This window comes from Bos indicus, chromosome 7 (assembly GCF_029378745.1).
Source record: "Bos indicus isolate NIAB-ARS_2022 breed Sahiwal x Tharparkar chromosome 7, NIAB-ARS_B.indTharparkar_mat_pri_1.0, whole genome shotgun sequence".
Lineage (NCBI taxonomy): Eukaryota > Metazoa > Chordata > Mammalia > Artiodactyla > Bovidae > Bos > Bos indicus.
In genome coordinates, this window is record NC_091766.1 from 26,111,641 (window position 1) to 26,130,517 (window position 18,877).

The 18,877-nt window shown below is 38.5% G+C and overlaps 1 protein-coding gene and 1 long non-coding RNA gene across 14 annotated transcripts in view; one reads left to right on the forward strand and one right to left on the reverse strand.

The window, feature by feature from the left end:
* Window positions 1-11,119, reverse strand: part of CTXN3 (cortexin 3) — a 32,329-nt gene extending 21,210 nt beyond the window's left edge. For 8 of the 13 annotated variants that reach the window (XM_019964611.2, XM_019964602.2, XM_019964598.2 and 5 more), the window contains exons 1-3: window positions 10,972-11,119; window positions 1,416-1,616; window positions 473-840 (exon numbers count right to left, since the gene is read on the reverse strand). The gene's annotated coding sequence lies outside the window, so the exon portion shown is untranslated. The remainder of the gene's footprint in view (window positions 1-472; window positions 841-1,415; window positions 1,617-10,971) is intronic. The other 5 variants (XM_070793219.1, XM_070793218.1, XM_019964606.2 and 2 more) reach the window with 3 other exon arrangements.
* LOC139184116 (uncharacterized) overlaps window positions 1-18,877 on the forward strand; it is a 311,899-nt gene that overhangs the window by 184,086 nt on the left and 108,936 nt on the right. The window lies entirely within an intron of this gene.

Sequence of the window (18,877 nt, forward strand, 5' to 3'; positions counted from 1 at the left end):
TATAACTAGACCTAAAATTCTAGATTCTCCATCTATCACATGCCCAGAAGAAAAAAGTCACCACTGTTTTCCCACGCTTGGAAGAGCTTCAGTTCAGTCACTCAGTCGTGTCCAGCTCTTTGCAACGCCATGGACCATAGCACACCAGGCTTCCCTGTCCATCACCAACTCCTGGAGGTTGCTCAGACTCATGTCCATTGAGTCAGTGATGCCATCCAACCATCTCATCCTCTGTCGTCCCCTTCTCCTCCTGCTCCCAATCCCTCCCAGCATCAGGGTGTTTTCCAATGAGTCAACTCTTCACATGAGGTGGCCAAAGTACTGGAGTTTCAGCTTTAGCATCAGTCCTTCCAATGAACACCCAGGGCTGATCTCCTTTAGGATGGACTGGTTGGATCTCCTTGCAGTCCAAGGGACTCTCAAGAGTCTTCTCCAACACCACAGTTCAAAAGCATCAATTGGAAGAGCTTACCAGAACACTTATCGCCTCCATCAGGATAACTGGAAGTAGTACAAGCCCTTCTACCTCTGCAGGGTAGAATGGGCCACCAGTGCTTCAGGAGGAAATTTTCATCCGGAGGATGGGAGAGATTTCTTGCATTTTCTCACATGACTTTCAGAAAAGTAGCTTGCAATATTGCCTTATAGACTGCTTCATTCATAGACAGAAGGAATGGAGGAACTCTACATTAGTATTCGCTTTGAGTCTTCACCTGCAGAGTCAGAAGTCAGCTGTTGAAAGCTAAGAAATTAAGGCTCTGAAGTGTGGTGAGATGTGGGAAGCTCCTCTTCCTTTTTCAGGAACTTCTATCCAGCTCTAACATATATGCTGGCCATTCTCTGGGGCAGAAGAGAGAAGCAGGTCTATTGTAGATGAAGCACAGTAGCAACTTCAATACACAATCCTACCTTTAAAATTGAAAATATCAGATATCTAGAAGCATTTTCCACAATCTGTTAGAGTATCAAATAGTTCAACGTTGCCTGTAAACCCCCCATCATAGGGAATTATGCTGTTACTCTGAAATGCTTGCTCTTTATTCTTACAGATGAATAATGGAAAAGAAAAATTCAGTTCCACAAGCACATTTTCATAAACACAAAGAAAACTAATTCAAATCCATCATGATTTGAGTAATTGGTTCAGTTCAACTGAGTGGCTGATAATAGCACTGGCTATGTTCCTTTCAAAGGTTACTGTTTATAATAAGGAAATAAATTCAATGGATTTCAAGCAGAAGCATATTCTAAAAAGACCTAACTAAAGAGTCATTTCAGAGAATAGTCAGAAATCATGACCCTTTTATTGGTACTTCCAACAGAAAGCTTCTTGGAATGATTTGCTAGATGAGATTTTGCCATTAGGATTTCTTCATAAAACAATCAACCAAGTACCTATATTCAAGCATCCTTACCATTTTGGAATCTGGTCATATTAAACCAGAATGTTATTTCAAAATTATTTCTGTTGTTAGCAATTGTCATTTGTGTTGGCTTCTCCAGTTCTCTGACCCATCTGTAAATGATCCTCAGAAACTTCCCGTCCACTGTAGTTCAGTTCCTCGGTCAGCTTGGCCTTGTACTCAAATGACTCTCCTCCATGGGATCAGCAAAATCTTATATAAATAATTCATAAATTAAACTTCACTTTAAAAATTAAATGAACAGATTATAAACATAGAAAAGAATGACAGCTAATGAAAGGTTAAGAGTTCATAGTTACCATCAACATAAGACAAAAAAGCAATTTAAATGGTGGCCTTGTTTTTCTTTTTTCTTAGTTTCTCTCTGCCTATATTCCATGTATGTAACGTGGGGCTAATCATAGTACTTACCAATCTCCTAGCATTGTTGTAAGGATTAAGCAAATTAAATTTATATAAAAGAGCTTAGAATAGTTTCTGGGACATAAAAGTATATGCTTTTATATAAGTACAAGTTAGTATATAATCACAAATTTTACTTTTTTCTCTTCTGATTGTACCAATGATAATGACACATCTTCCCATGATAAAAGTATATTATAATTTTCACTGCAGCATAAATCCAACAAATTCAAATGGTTTTATGATTTTAAAATCTACTACCTATCCTTCAATTGGAATTGAAACCCTAAAGATATATTGAATTCTATTCTGGAACATTAACATGTATGTTACAGTTATTTTTATTAAATTTTCACTATGTATCAAACACCTTAAACGTGCTTTACATGTGATGGTTTATTTAATCCTCAGAAATTAGATATTGTTATCCTAATTTTGCAACTGAGACACAAACTGTTTTCTTGACTTGCCCAATATCACACAGGTAGAAAAGTGATGAATGAGGAATTTAAGTGGAGGCAGTTGGCCTCAAGAGACCACTTGATTAACCTATACACTCTTTCTTTATATGGCTGGAAAATACGTCATTTAATTCCTGAGCTAACAGCTACTATTATGCAATAAGGGATAAGTCAGTATATAACTATTGCCATCTATAAATCAGAGGAACTGCCCAAGTTCAGATTCTTTACAAGGGACACAATTTTATTTAATGAGCAAACTGTCACATCATGGATGTCCCATATCCTTCATTATACTTTAACCTCCATGAGTAGCTTTTTATCCTCCAGAAAGTCCTGTATGGATAAAGTCAGCCCTTCATAAACACCAGGACTGCTGTGATCCCTTCCCACCTGATGGTAAACATTACAGAATTCCATTTGAGTGAGGTGATTTTTCCACTCCTGTTTTAAGACTGGTTTCCCCTGCCAGCACTTCTTCCCTATACCACACATCTGGTCACGTCAGCCCTGAGTTATCTGGAGGGCCCCACCTGGCAAGGCTATGTCTTCGTTCTTCTGTGAGCCATCTGCATCTATATTGCTTTTAAAGGAAAGCTATCATTCAGGCCTTGATGTAAATATGGGACTCTCAAGATGATATTAGCTTAAGAGCCGATGTTGTCAGGTATAGGGCTTCAAGGACTTCTGAGGAGCCCTGGGTTGGGTGATACAGATCATATGATGGGTCTCAGGATTTTCTTTCAGATATATAATGTGCTAAGTTAATATATTTAAACTATGTCCGACAAAGACAGCTATATCTAGCCCTGTAGCTTTCCCTGTATTCCATAACAGGGGCATAGCTGTGATAAAGCAGGAGTACAACGTTTCTACTCAATGGTACATATTTCAGTTCCCCCACTTCTCAAACTCTATAAACTAGGGTAATTCACTAACCTTTTCAAGACTCAGTTCCCTTGGATGTCAAATTGGGAGATGTGTGCTAGCCCTCTCCATTCGCTGTCCATGAGTGTGTTTTTGCTCTTTAATTGATTCCAGGGAGCAATTTAACAGCTGAACGTGCCTTTTAAAAGACTTACTGTGTAAGGAGATAATAATGAATCAAGATCATCATTCTTTTTTGGTGGGTTTGGTTTTTTGTTTTTATTGAAGAGTGGTTGATTTATAACATATATTAGTTTCAGTGCACATCATAGTGATTCTGTATTTTGTAGATCATGCTCTGTTAGAAGTTATTACAAAATAATGCTTATAATTTCTTGTGCTGTACAAGATATCCATGCTGTTATCTATTTTATGCATGGTAATTTCTATCTCATCCTTCACTCCTTTTTTGCCCCTCCCCACTTCCCTCTCACTACTAGTAACTGCTAGCTTGTCTTCTACATCTGTGGGTCTGTTTTTCTTTTGCTATATACATTCATTTTCTTTTCTAGATTTCACATATAAATGATATCAAACAGTATTTGTTTTTCTCTCTCTGACTTATTTCACTAAGCATAATATTCTCTAGGCCTAACATTCATGCTGCTGCAAATGGCGGAATTTCATTTGTTTTATGGGTAAATAACATTCCATTGTAGGGCTTCCCTGATAGCTCAGTTGGTAAAGAATTCACCTGCAGTGCAGGAGACCCTGGTTCAATTCCTGGGTTGGGAAGATTCGGAGGAGAAGGGATAGGCTACCCACTCGAGTGTTCTTGGGCTTCCCTTGTGGCTCAGATGGTAAAGAATCTGCCTGCAATGCAGGAGACCTGGGTTCAATCCCTGGATTGGGAAGATCCCCTGGAGAAGGGAAAGGCTACCCACTGCAGTGTTTTGGCCTGGAGAATTCCATGGACTGTATAGTCCATGGAGTCTCAAAGAGTCAGACACGACTGAACAACTTTCACTTCACAACATTCCATTGTGCATATGGAATGTCATGTCTCCTTTATCCATGCATCTGTTGAAGGACATTTGGGTTGCTTTCTTATCTTGACTGTTGTAAATAGTGCTGCCTTGAACATTGGGGTTCATGTATCTTTTAGAATTAATGTTTTTGCTTTTTCCAAATATATACCCAGGAGGGGAATTTCTAGATCAGGTGGTAGTTCTCTTTTTAGTTTGTTTTGAAAAACTTCCATACTGTTTTCCATAGTGGCTGCACCAATTTACATTCCCACCAGCTGTGTACATGAGTTACCTTTTCTCCACGTCCTCTCCAACATTTGTTACTTATAGACTTTTTGATGTTAGCCATTCTGACAGGTGTGAATTTATATATCATTGTGGTTTTGATTTGCATTTCTCTAATATTTAATGATGCTCATGTGCCTGTTGGCCATCTGTATGTCTTCTTTGGAAAATGCCTATTTAGATCTTCTGCCAAGTTTTTTCATTAGATTGTTGGTTCTTCTGATATTAAGTCATATGAGCTATTTATATAATGTGAATAATAACCACTTATCAGTCATATCATTTGCTAATATTTTCTCCTATTCCCATAGCTTACTATTTGTTTTGTTAATGGGTTCCTCTGCCCTGCAAAAGCTTTTAAATTTAATTATGTCCCATTTTGTTTATTTTTGCCTTTATTTCTTTTGCCTTAGGAGACAGATCCAAAAAAGCACATTGCTACAATTTATGTCAAAGAGTGCTCTGCCTATGTTCTCTTCTAGGAGTTTCATGGTTTCAGGTCTTACATTTAGATCTTTAATCCATTTTGAGGTGTTTTTTTTTTTTTGTATATGATATTAAAGAATGTTCTAATTTCATTCTTTTACTTGTAGCTGTACAGTTTTACTAACACCACTTATTGAAGAGACTTGTCTTGTCTCCATTGTATATTCTTGCCCCCTTTGTTCCAGATTAATTGACCACAGGTGGATGGGTTTATGTCTGGGCTCACTATTCTATTCCCATTGAACTATGTGTCTTTTTTTGTGCCAGTATCATGCTGCTTTGATGACTATAGATTTGTAAGGATCATTCTTGAAAATTAGTTCTTTCTTCCCTCTTCCTCCTGTTTTCCCTCTCTTTAAGACATTAATTAATAGACATGATACTCAGAAATTTTCAGAGGAATGGAATATTGAAAATGCCCTTCAAAACCATGTACCCAGTCAAATAATGATCAGGACCCAACAAATGAAAACATGAAATAGGATTGAGAATTGTAAGTCTCCTAAACTTCAAAGGTAAGGCATTAACCCATTTTGAACCCAAAATGGCTAACTAGGCAGGGGGGAAGAGATTGAGAATTTAGAGATCAGCTATGTGGGAGAATCTTGAGGGAGCATTTCTTCTATGCCCATCATTCTTTCATACATGAAACTCTAGGCCTGGATTCTTTTTCAGCCATAGACCAGCCAAGGCAATACCAGAGAGAATGGAAAATTATTCTCCAGTTCTCTTCACAATGCACATTTATTTATTAATATTTATGAGAATATTTTAGGTGTAAGCACTGTTTTCCTTTCCTATGGATTCAGTTTTCTCATTAAGCCTCATCACAGTGGAAAGAGTTATTCCTTCTGACTCACTGTCGTGTGGAATCACCTTAGCTTGTATTAGTTATGATGGCTAAATAATATTGATGGGAAAAACTCCACAAGTAGGAGATGTCTTCAAAATACTGAACAGGAAAAATTGATTGTGGGAAATGTAACTGTTCCTGGCAGTTACTCATTCGCCCCTCAGGGCAGCACTTTCTTCATGTTTACATTTTAGAATTTCCTACTTCATGTTCGAATTCTGGAGTCAGCAAACTTTCTGTAAAAGGCCAGATTGAAAATATTTTCAGGTTTGCAGGCCAGGTAGTATTGATACATACTACTCAATGCTGTTGTAACATGAAAGCAGCCAGAGATAATGCATAAACAAATGAGCATGCCTGTGTTCCAATAAAACCTTACTTATAGACACTGAATTTGAATTTCACGTAATTTTCATGTGTCCCCAAATAATTTTTATTTGATTTTTCCTCTAACTACTTAAAAATATGAAACCATACATAGCTCTTTGTTTGTTGTTGTCCAGTCATTAAGTCGTGTCCAGCTCTTTGCGACCCCATGGACTGTAGCATGCCAGCCTCCTCTCTCCTCTACTATCTCTCTGAGTTTGCTCAAATTCATGTCCACTGAGCCAGTGATGCCACCCACCCAACCATCTCATCTTCTGTCATTCCCTTCTCCTCCTGCCCTCAATCTTTCCCAACATCAGGGTCTTTTCCAGTGAGTCAGCTCTTCTCATCAGGTTGCCAAAGTACTGGAGCTTAAGCTTCAGCATTAGTCCTTCCAATGAATATTCAAGGTTGATTTCCTTTAGGATTGACTGATTTGATCTTGTTGTCCAAGTAACTCTGAAGAGTATTCTCCAACACCACAATTCAAAAGCATCAATTCTTCAGTGCTTAGCCTTCTTTAAGGTCCAAATGTCACATCCATACATGACTATTGGAAAAACAATAGCTTCACTTAATGGACCTTTGTCAGCAAAGTGATGTCTCTGCTTTTCAATATGCTGTCTTGGTTTGTCATAGCTTTCCTTCCAAGGTGCAAGCGTGTTCTCATTTCATGGCTGCAGTTACTGTCTGCAGTGATTTTGGAGCCCCCCAAATAAAATCTATCATTGCTTCCAATTTTCCCCCATCTATTAGCCACGAAGTGATAGGACTGGATGCCATGATCTTAGTTTTTTGAATGTTGAGTTTCAAGCCAGCTTTTTCACTCTCTTCTTTCACCCTCATCAAGAGGCTCTTTAGTTCCTCTTCACTTTCTGTCATTAAAGTGGTATTATCTGTATGTCTGCGGTTGTTGATATTTCTCCTGGCAATCTTGATTCCAGCTCATGATTCCTTTAGCTTGGAATTTCACATGATGTACTCTGCATATAAGTTAAATAGACAGGGTGACAATATACATCCTTGACAAACTCCTTTCCCAATTTTGAACCAGTCCATTGTTCCATGTCCAGTTCTAACTATTGCTTCTTGACCTGCATACAAATTTCTCAGAAGACAAGTAAGGTGTTGCCAGTTTGATGGCTGGTTCCTCTGCCTCTTTGAAACCCAGCTTGTCATTTGAAGTTCTCAGTTCATGTACTACTGAAGCCTAGCTTGAAAGATTTTGAGCATAATCTTGCTAGCATGTGAAATGAGTGCAGCCTTAGGGTAGTTTAAACATTCTTTGGTAATGGAATGAAAACTGACCTTTTCCAGTCCTGTGCCCACTACTGAGTTTTCCAAATTTGCTGACAGATTGAGTGCAGCACTTTAACAGCAGCACCTTTTAGGATTTTAAATAGCTCAGCTGCAATTCTGTCACCTCCACTAGCTTTGTTCATAGTAATGCTTCCTAAGGCCCACTTGACTTCATACTCCAGAATGTCTGGCTCTAGGTGAATGACCACACCATCATGGTTATCGGGGTCATTAGGACCTTTTTATAAAAAAAATTTTTAAAGACCATTTTTTATATGGTTCTTCTGTATATTCTTGCCACCTCTTCTTCATCTTTTCTGCTTCTGTAGAGTCTTACCATTTCTGTCTTTTATTGTGCCCATCCTTGCATGGAATGTTTACTTGATGTCTCAATTTTTCTTGAAGAGATCTCTGGTCTTTCCCATTCTATTATTTTCCTCTATGTCTTTGCACTGTTCATTTAACAAGACCTTCTTATCTCTCCTTGCTATTCTCTGGAACTCTACATTCAGTTGTATATATCTTTCCTTCATAGCTATTCAGTTCAGTCACTCAGTCGTGTCCAACTCTTTGCGACCCCATGGACTACAGCATGCCAGGCCTCCCTGTCCATCACCAACTCCCAGAGTTTACTCAAACTCATGTCCATCACGTCGGTGATGCCATCCAACCATCTCATCCTCTGTCGTCCCCTTCTCTTCCTGCCTTCAATCTTCCCCAGCATCAGGGTCTTTTCCAGTGAGTCAGTTCTTCACATCAGTTAGCCAAAATATTGGAGTTTCAGCTTCAGCATCTGTCCTTCCAATGAATATTCAGGACTGATTTCCTTTATGACAGTTAGCTATTGTATAGATATTAGGCCCTGAGAAGGCAATGGCACTCCACTCCTGTACTCTTGCCTGGAAAATCCCATGGACGGAGGAGCCTGGTAGGCTGCAGTCCATGGGGTTGTGAAGAGTTGGACACGACTGAGTGACTTCACTTTCACTTTTCACTTTCATGTATTAGAGAAGGAAATGGCAACCCACTCCAGTGTTCTTGCCTGGAGAATCCCAGGGACGGGGGAGCCTGGTGGGCTGCCATCTATGGGGTCGCACAGAGTCAGACACGACTGAAGTGATTTAGCAGCAGCAGCTATTAGGCCATACAAAAACAGCTGGTGGGCCAAGTATGACTCACAGGCTATTGGTCCCCTACCCTTGTTTTAATTCATCTATATGAGACCTTTGAGAGTAACACCCATATTATTCTCATCCAAATGAATTACAGTGATAATCAGATAATCAGCAATGAATATAAATGCTAAGGATCACAAAAATTTTCAAACCAGTATAAGGAAAGAGAAAGGAAGGAAGAACAAGGAAATAAATAACTGAAATGTCACATCTCAAGAGTTGCTGATCAACATCACTCATTATCAGAGAAATGCAAATCAAAACCACTATGAGGAACCATTTCACGCCAGTCAGAATGGCTGCGATCCAAAAGTCTACAAGCAATAAATGCTGGAGAGGGTGTGGAGAAAAGGGAACCCTCTTACACTGTTGGTGGGAATGCAAACTAGTACAGCCACTATGGAGAACAGTGTGGAGATTCCTTAAAAAACTGGAAATAGAACTGCCTTATGATCCAGCAATCCCACCGCTGGGCATACACACTGAGGAAACCAGAAGGGAAAGAGACACGTGTACCCCAATGTTCATCGCAGCACTGTTTCTAATAGCCAGGACATGGAAGCAACCTAGATGTCCATCAGCAGATGAATGGATAAGAAAGCAGTGGTACATATACACAATGGAGTATTACTCAGCCATTAAAAAGAAAACATTTGAATCAGTTCTAATGAGGTGGATGAAACTGGAGCCTATTATACAGAGTGAAGTAAGCCAGAAGGAAAAACACCAATACAGTATACTAACGCATATATATGGAATTTAGAAAGATGGTAACAATAACCCTGTGTACGAGACAGCAAAAGAGACACTGATGTATAGAACAGTCTTATGGACTCTATGGGAGAGGGAGAGGGTGGGAAGATTTGGGAGAATGGCATTGAAACATGTAAAATATCATGTATGAAACAAGATGCCAGTCCAGGTTCGATGCACGATACTGGATGCTTGGGGCTGGTGCACTGGGATGACCCAGAGGGATGGTTTGGGGAGGGAGGAGGGAGGAGGGGTCAGGATGGGGAACACATGTATACCTGTGGCGGATTCATTTTGATATTTGGCAAAACTAATACAATTATGTAAAGTTTAAAAATAAAATAAAATTTAAAAAAAAAGAGTTGCTGAAATTGGACTGTGCTATTTGGGAAAACATTTCTTGATAAGTTATTTGAAAACATTGCCTTTATGTTTTACTTTGAAAATTTGGGTCACAGTTGAACCTGCTCAGCACTGCTTCAAGAGGCTGCTGGATCTTCACCATGATTATTAGAATTGAAATGGTGGGATATCAGCCATGATTGTTAATGGAAGTAATGGCTTCACCCCATTATCATTCTTCATCACAGACAAGAGAAAAAACAAATACAAATAGAAATCTCCAGCTTGTTAATGTGTTCTGGTGATAGCCTTAGGGTTGAAGAGCACTTTCAGTGTAATTCAAATAAGGCTATATCCTTCTGAACCTAAGAGAAAACCTTGAAATGAAGAGATTGCTTCAGAGTTGCATGGGGCTTCTGGGTTTCAGTTGGACATCTTTAACACACTGAACTCTGCTGATGACTTGTGCTGTGAGTTTATCTAGTGCCCAGGGAAGAAATGGGCTCAGTGCCAGTTCAGAAAATTTCCTGCTAGTTTCTGTCCTGATCACCATGAACATATTCTTTCCAAATAAATAGCAAGATCTCTGAGAGAGCTAATGCAAGGCATAAGACAAAATCATTTTACTTTCAAATCTATAAACATTTTAAAAATCACATTCCTGCATCTATAAGTTATTAATACAAATGAGTGCCTATCTGCAAGTCTCAGAGCCTCTAAAACTCGGGTAACATGAAAGCACTGTAGAATACTTTCATTCCAGTTGGAAAAATCTTAGAATTAACAAATTGTAATAAACTTGGATGTCATTTGGCTGTCCTCAACATTTATCAGAACAATTCTTAGGGCATTTAAGGTGGATGAAAACCCAAGCACCCTCCATACATGTTAGATTTCCTGTCCTAGGATTTATGGTCCTCTAACATCAGATATTATCCTTGTGCCTAATTTACATCCTACGAGACAGCTTAAGCTATACATGGACTTATGTGCATGATAAGTCAATTCATGAATTTCAACCCACTTAAACTTCTTTGTTTATAATTGAAGTATAGTTGATTTACCATTTATATCTCTAACATCAAAACTTAGTTTAAAAAAATTACTTCTTTAAGTGACTCAACCTTAGTTAGGTCATTAATTGCAATGAGAAAGGAAAATGTATTTTCATTTCAAGTAGCTCATATTTTGGGCTTCCCTAGTGGTTCAGTGGATAAAGAATTTACCTACCGTGCAGGGGACACAGATTCAATCTCTGGCTCCGGAAGATCCCCTGGAGAAAGAAATGGCAACCTACTCCAGTATTCTTGCCTGGGAAATTCCATGGACAGAGAAGCCTGTGGACTACTGTCCATGGGGTTGCAAATAGTTGGATGCAACTTAGCAAGTAAACCACCAACCAGCTCATATTTCAGCCAGGCTTGGTTAACATGTTTCTGCATGTGGTCTCTAATATACGCATAAGCAAATATTGCTTAAGTTGTACTGCAGCTAAAGACTAAACAGTAGACAATTACCATAGAGAAGCAAGCAGTTAGAAAAATCGTAAGTCAAGGTTCAACATATATATTTCTGTAAATAAAAGGGCAAACAAGTATCAGGCTAAACAAAACCATTTGCCTTTATCACAAATATAAATATTAAAATATTAATTGAACTTGAGTCACTGCTATTCAATTACTATGAGCCCCCCAAATTTTAATGAAGACAAAATACTTTTTTTTTGTTAAATAAACATATGGTTAACAATGAGGAAAGACCTATAAACAAATACTAAGTTTTGTGTTTAGATTTTCCCCAGATGCAAGTAATAATTTCTTTTTTGGAAAAGGTCATAACATAAACACATATTCATATAGATCTCAGTTTTCAGGAAGAATTTAGAAATGTTTCTAAAAAAAGAAGCATCATTGCTATAACTACATTTCATAAATATTTATCAGATATTTACAGGGGGTGGCTCCTCACATTTTTAATTATATTCACTAACTTCTATGACTAGAGAATATTTTTGTTGGAATTCACCATTTATTGCTTACAATATCTCACTTATTCTCACAGATTCATTTAAAAGGCACTTATTTTAGTAATCACTTTATAGCTGAAGAAACTAAAATTGAAAGAGCATACAAGTCTTCCCCTCACTCTTCTCTCTCTCACTATGTAAGGATGCAAAATGCCTCGCAGAGCAGAAAAGAAAATTTGAGCCTTGTGCATGGCAATACAATATTGCAATCTGCTAGGAAACACTGTCTTTGTTCCTAATTCTAAAGATACTTGTATCTTTTCAGGCTTGTTTACTGTTCATAGAGGCATGGGACATCAACAGAGAGGCTCATGGAAATCTAAAAGAAAAAACAGCATGCACTTTCACAGTGTTGCTGTCATTTATGAATCCTTTACCAGAATGTGGGGGGCCATAGGCCTGGTACGAGGGCCAGAGACCAGAGCTAACAATTGACTGTGGCTCCAATTCACCTGCCAATGCAAGAGATGCAAGAGATGCAGCCTTGATCCCTGGGTCGAGAAGATCTCCCGGAGTAGGAAACGGCAACCCAGTCCAGTATTCTCACCTGGGAAATCTCATGGACAGAGGAGCCTGGTGGGCTACAGTCCATGGGGCCACAAAGATTCAGACATGACTGAGCCACTGAGTGTACCTAGACCCCTTTAAGGTCCCTGAGACGTGGGTAACAACAGGATAGAAGCAGCCTTCATCCAGGCTTATCTCACATTTCCCTGGGGTCAAGGGACCCAGACTCATTCACAGATAGTATATCAAGTAATGCTTACAGAAGCCCTGCCAGCTCACGGGTGCAACCACTCTAACTGTGGCACTCTAGCAGCTCACTCTAACTACCACTCTACCTGTACTAACCAGGTGGGAGTGACTCAGTTCAGTTCAGTTCAGTTCAGTCGCTCAGTTGTGTCTGACTCTTTGCAACCCCATGGACTGCAGCACACCAAGCTTCCCTGTCCTTCACCAACTCCCACAGCCTTTTCAAACCCATGTCCACTGCGTCGGTGATGCCATCCAACCATCTCATCCTTTGTCATCCCCTTCTCTTCCTGCCTTCAATCTTTCCCAGCATCAGGGTCTTTTCCAATGAATCAGTTCTTCGCATCAGGTGGCCAAAATATTGGGGTGACTCAGTATACAATTAAACTCTAATCTACATGCAATTAGTAATTGACAAATAAACCTTTATATTTCTGATTATGGGGAATAGAATAGGTCCCTTTTGCATAGAACACTAATGATTTATATTTTTAGGTCAGGAAGGCAAAATGGACATTTTGAGAAAGATTATTATATCTCAAGGCCCTCAATTCCAACAGGATGGCAAAGGGAAATTTTCTGTCACCCCCCAAGGCCCTGAAGTCCCACCTCTCTCCATGATTTTGATCCTTAAAAGGTCCATCAAGGCACGACAGTGTTAATAATGTTCCCTTTTGCTCTCTTGGGTAAAATCTGATGAGCAACCCTCAAGGCCTGAGATGCTGGGGTGTGGGACAGAGTAGGTCACCTCTTGCCACTGACATTCGCAGTGTAGTTTGGAAGATGAGGCTACAGCTCCTCAGGGAATCTGCCACTGTGGCTGACTGGCTGCGCACTTGCTGTGTGGTTGTGTTATTCCGAGTCTCACTCTCTTTTCTGTAGGTCCACTGGCACACACATGAAAGTAGGGAAGACCACAATGCACTCTTGTTTGAGCCACACCATAGATCCTCAGAGGACTCAGAGGGCCTGAGGAGCGGTGATGCTGAAAAGGGCAGCAGAGGCCAGGGAGGGAATGTCACAGGCATCACAGCTCCTATCAGAAAGACTTCTACACGAGTGGGCGCGACTGTTCAGGTGTGATGACAAGTGGGAATTGTATAACACTTCATTTATGGACTTCACAGCATTGTAATGGGGAAGTGAAAAGATTACTCACAGGAGTCTCACAAAAGTTTCCTTCAGACCAGTTGTATTCCAAGAATGTATTTGACCTAAATATCTTGAATAATAGTGAAAATGTTAGAATGGAGAGCATTAATTGCTGCATGTGAGTATATGACATATACACACATAATCTGAAAATTTTCAAGCATATAATACAGGGATACAAATAAAAAGGCCATCAGTTCAAATGATAGAAATACAGTGTGAATACAATATATAATCACAAATATGTAAATCTATGTATGCTATGCTATGCTAAGTCACTTCAGTCGTGTCCGACTCTGTGCGACTCCATAGACGGCAGCCCACCAGGCTCCCCCAGTCCCTGGGATTCTCCAAGCAAGAACACTGGAGTGGGTTGCCATTGCCTTCTCCAATGCATGAAAATGAAAAATAAAAGTGAAGTCGCTCAGTTGTGTCCGACCCTCGGCGACCCCATGGACTGCAGCCTTCCAGGCTCCTCCATCCATGGGATTTTCCAGGCAGGAGTACTGGAGTGGGGTGCCATTGCCTTCTCTGAATCTATGTATAGATACACATCAATATGTATCTTGATCAGTCAAGTCATCTTAAAATTGGTGGGGTCATTCAGCTTCCTCCTCCATGATGAACCTGGAACTTCCCAATTAAGGGGCAACAAGAAAATTGAAATCTCCTCAACTACCTTCCATGCTCTGGGATTTTTAAATTAGATTTACAATTTGTATTCCAAAATATAACATTTCATAAAACTACCCTTTACAACCCAATCCAAAGTGGTGCTAACAACAAAGTCATGCACTCAGCAGGGATATCTTGCTGCCTGAGTGTACACACAAGGACACACACACACAAGGACACACACACACAAGGACATGTACTCAAATTAGTGAGATGCTCAGGTGTCTTTCCCACTGGGAGGAAAAATACTTGCCCCTCTCAATCCCACCACTGAACACTGTTTGACCCTGGAGAGAAGGTGGAAACCCTGGGTCTGACTGAATATTTACCCAAGAGACTGAGAACAAATCTGTGAGTAACACAGATTACTTAGAAGTAACTAGATAAAGTTTTTGTATTAGGCAGAATGAGAAACAGAAGCCATTCTATTCTGAGTTGAGAATTAAAAGATAAGTTGCATTTATTTTGCATATCTCAGGGCTATGATTAGAAGTTATATAACCAACTGTGTGATTTTTTAAATTTAATTTACAACATAAGATTCAAAGGTAATATTCAGAAACTCTGGAAATACCAAATGATACTCAAAATACTGAATTGTACATAAGGTAGGTGTTTTGCTGGATGAATGCAAAGACTGTATTAAAAAAAACTCTTGTGTCTTTAAAACCAAAGTTCAATATCTATTTTAATTCGTATGCTTGTGAAAGTTACTGTCTGATAGCATCATAGTGGTCTTTTCTTCATTATTTATTTTCAAGCAAATAAAAAGGATTAGAGAACACGTTTTCAAGACAAATCAAAGAGACTATGCAGAATCACTCAAGACAAATAATATTTTCTTGAGGATAAACCACAGAAGATATCAGCTAAGAAATACATCTTTTAAATCTGATGTTAGGGTTTGAGACATTAAACACAAACACAAGAATTACTTTGTTATGGGGGAAAATACAAGTTCTCTAAGCAATTAATTCAGGTAAAATGAAACTGAAATATTTCTGATCTTTCCCAATCATGTGAAAATTTACTTAAAAGGATTTTTCCTCTAATAAAACAAAAATGTACCTTGAACTTCATTAGTAACTTCTATAAACAGAAGTAAACATTTTCATTTCGGTAATTCCCACTAGTTATCACTATTTCATCTGTCAAATCCCAATACAAATATAAGGAGGGAAGACTTTAATAAATTGAATAGATTAACTTTGACAGCAATGTTCAAGTTGTCTGAAAGAGAACATGGATCAAAGTCAACTGAGAAAAGAATATATCCACAGGGTAGATATAGAGGCAGGTTCTACTTACAGGGAGCTGTTGTTTCTAATGGGACCATCACATGTCTTCCTGATGTGCTGAGGCAGAAAGAAAAAGCAGTATTTCATCTAAAAAATTTTGTGAAGGATATTTTTCAATTCTCCTATCATTCTAAATACATATTATAAACAACCAACTATAGTTAAATTGAGTAACATTAATTTACAACAAGATATACCAAAACAATTCAATAACTGCATGTTTTAAATAAAATCACTGAAAACCTAGGTCTTAGGATTAATAAATGTAGGGGCATATTTTTGGAATAAACTATGTGATGAATTACTCAATCACACAATCTCCAGGATTGAACTGAAAAAGCACAAATTTATATAGAAAGCCTCAGTGGCCACCATGTAAAAACAAAGACTCTATGCACTTCAGTTTAGTTCTCCATATAAACCACAGGGGATTCCTTAAAGGAAAACTGAGTTATACGCCTTGTCCTGTAAGGACCCTGTTCTTACCCACTACTGCAAAAGGGTAGAGTTTCCCAGCCCTCAGATTTCCTGCTGAGAGTGCTTCTGATACACTCCCTACTTCTATGATGCAAAATTAGTGTGACTTCTTAAAAAGGGACAAACAACATATTACCAGAAGGATACTCAATCCTTATTGATAGAAGAATAGAATAGAGTCTAAATAATGGGATATAAAGCAGATTCAGTCATGTTCAGGGAGTTTTCATGTGTTTTCTTCTTCATTCATTTATGGGAACTGCAGGCTCTTACCAAGATTTTGATTAAAATAGAGACAGCAATTTTTAGTGGAAGTCATAATTTTTAATTATCGCATCATGGATCTCATCAATAAATACAGTGGTTTCATTGACTTCCATTATATCTGTCTCTTCCTCTCAGGGTTGAAAGCTGGCAGTAGAGACTTTGACCTTGCATTCTTGGAATCCCTCCTCACTATTTTTCCAGGGACTCCTTTGCCTCTCTTCAGTGTTGAATTCCATGTTTCCTGTATCCCATGTTTTCCTCCTTCTTGATTTGCTTCCTCAGTTCAGTGGACCACATCTTCCAATGGTTTTCTGGCAGGCGGGGGGCGGGTTGGGGGCGGGGTGGGGAATGGGTCATATGTTTGACAATATCTGCATTTTCTCCTCTCATTTGATTGATATTTTGGCTGTGTATTAAATTCTACATAGGAAATAGTACTGTTTGTGAATTTTAAAGAATTTCTTGATTTTTCTAGCTTACAGAGTTAATGTGATTTTTAACACTTTGTGTATGACTTGCTTTTCCATCTGGAATCTTTGAGAATCTATTCTGTGCCCAGTTCTGAAATTTCACATTGATGTACTTTACATAAGCTTATTCTCATTCATTGTTTAAGCCTCCCATGAACTCTTTTAATCTGAAAATTCATGACCTTCGGTCGTAGGGAAATGTCTTCAATTATTTTCTCAGTGATTTCCTACCTTCAATTTCCTCTGTCCCTGCTCTTTTTGAATATCTATTGTTGTGTATTATATTTTGTAGACTGTTTTCTAAATTTCTTATCTCCCCTCACTTTTATCTTTTTTTTTTCTACTTTCTGATCTATTTCTCCAGCTGTATTTTCAACTCTTCCACTGAGTTTATAATTTTTGCCATCATCTTTTTTCAGTTTCCAAAGATTTTTTTTGGTTTACTGAATGCTTTTTACCTAGTATCTTGTTTTCAATTCAGGGATGCACTAACGTCTCTTAATTCCCTGGAATATATAGAATAGGCTTTGGAAGATATCTTATTCCTCATTGGTTTCTTTTCCTGCCTTATTGTGTTTTCCCTATTTGTTTTGGTTTTTATCTTCCATCTTGGAAGACTTCTCTAGTTGGAAGCTCTGAGCATGTGTGTGAGACTTGTTGACTTTGAACTTCATTATCATGTTATCTGGGTGGGCCATTTATCAAAAAACTATGATGTCAGTGACTTTAGGTCTCCTAGTCTATTCAGACTTTCCAAAGGAGAACTTCCTGAGTCTTATCTGAGTGATGGAAGCCCAGTGGTGCACTTAAGCACTTAGCATTCAATATGTGTCAATTCACCTAAGTTGTTGTTTTCAGGATGAGGACTCATGGTCTAAACTCTGATCACTGCTCCCTCTTTGGCCTCCCCATTTTGTTGTGGAATTCATCTGAAATTTGCTGTCTTAAAGTAATAAATATGAGGAGTGTATTTACATCTCATGGACCAGATCTAGTCACTGACTGACTCATTGCTCAGATATGATGGAAGAACAAATAATATGATTTCTGTATACATATGGGAAAACTTTGTCTCAGTGATAGCCCAGGGTCTTCTAAGCAGTAATCTCCCCTATTTACCTGGGGACCCAGTTAATCAACTGATTTCTCAATACATAGTCTTTTTCCCCCAATCTCCAATGCTGAAGATAAAGAGCCAGCAAACCTAAATTAAGCCAATGTTTATAAACAGTAAGGTTATGAGGTTTATGGTAAATGTTTAAAGGTATTTGCAAGCTAAACTTTCAGTTCATTTTAGTGCTGTTAATCATTGGCTAAGGGAGATGATGAAATGTAAGTTCTAGTGACAGGCATAAGAAATTCTTATATAGTGTTTGCCCTTGAGTCAATTCTGTACTAATTTTTCATACCAAGCAAATACTCACTTTCCTTATGGCTTCCCGTGTTTTTCATATTTTCATTATTTATGACTTTTCTAGTTGGCGTTTTCTATTAGAGTTTTAAATTTCCCTTTTTTTCTGCTACTTGAACTCTTTTTGAGAAAACCATCTGTTTCTCTTCCCCATTTACAGAGTAATCTCATGATCAGTGTCATCTTCTAGCTAAGGGAGCGTCACAATTACCAATAAATCAACCAATAAATGATTTCTGAGTAGATTAAGTGTGTGTGTATGTGTGTGTGATGGAGGAATAGATAAACCCAGGACATGAAGCATGAGAGGTTTAAGAATATTTCATGAATATTCTATAACTGTAAGATTTCTCTATGCAAACTAGTTAAGTGTAGGTAGACTGTAACATAAAATGTGGAAGATATCCCTGATTAAATTTCCTCCAGCTGGTGCTTTCCCCGAGTTGACATTGTTAGAAATGATTAGCACTCCACAACATCCAAGCTCACAGCGTCAGTGTGTTGTCTGTGAACTAGTCTAGATAAACAGGAAGTCATTCAGATCTGGTTAATACTGTTAACAAAAAATAAGATGCTGGCAAGATTTGGGTTCGAGCTTCTATCCTTT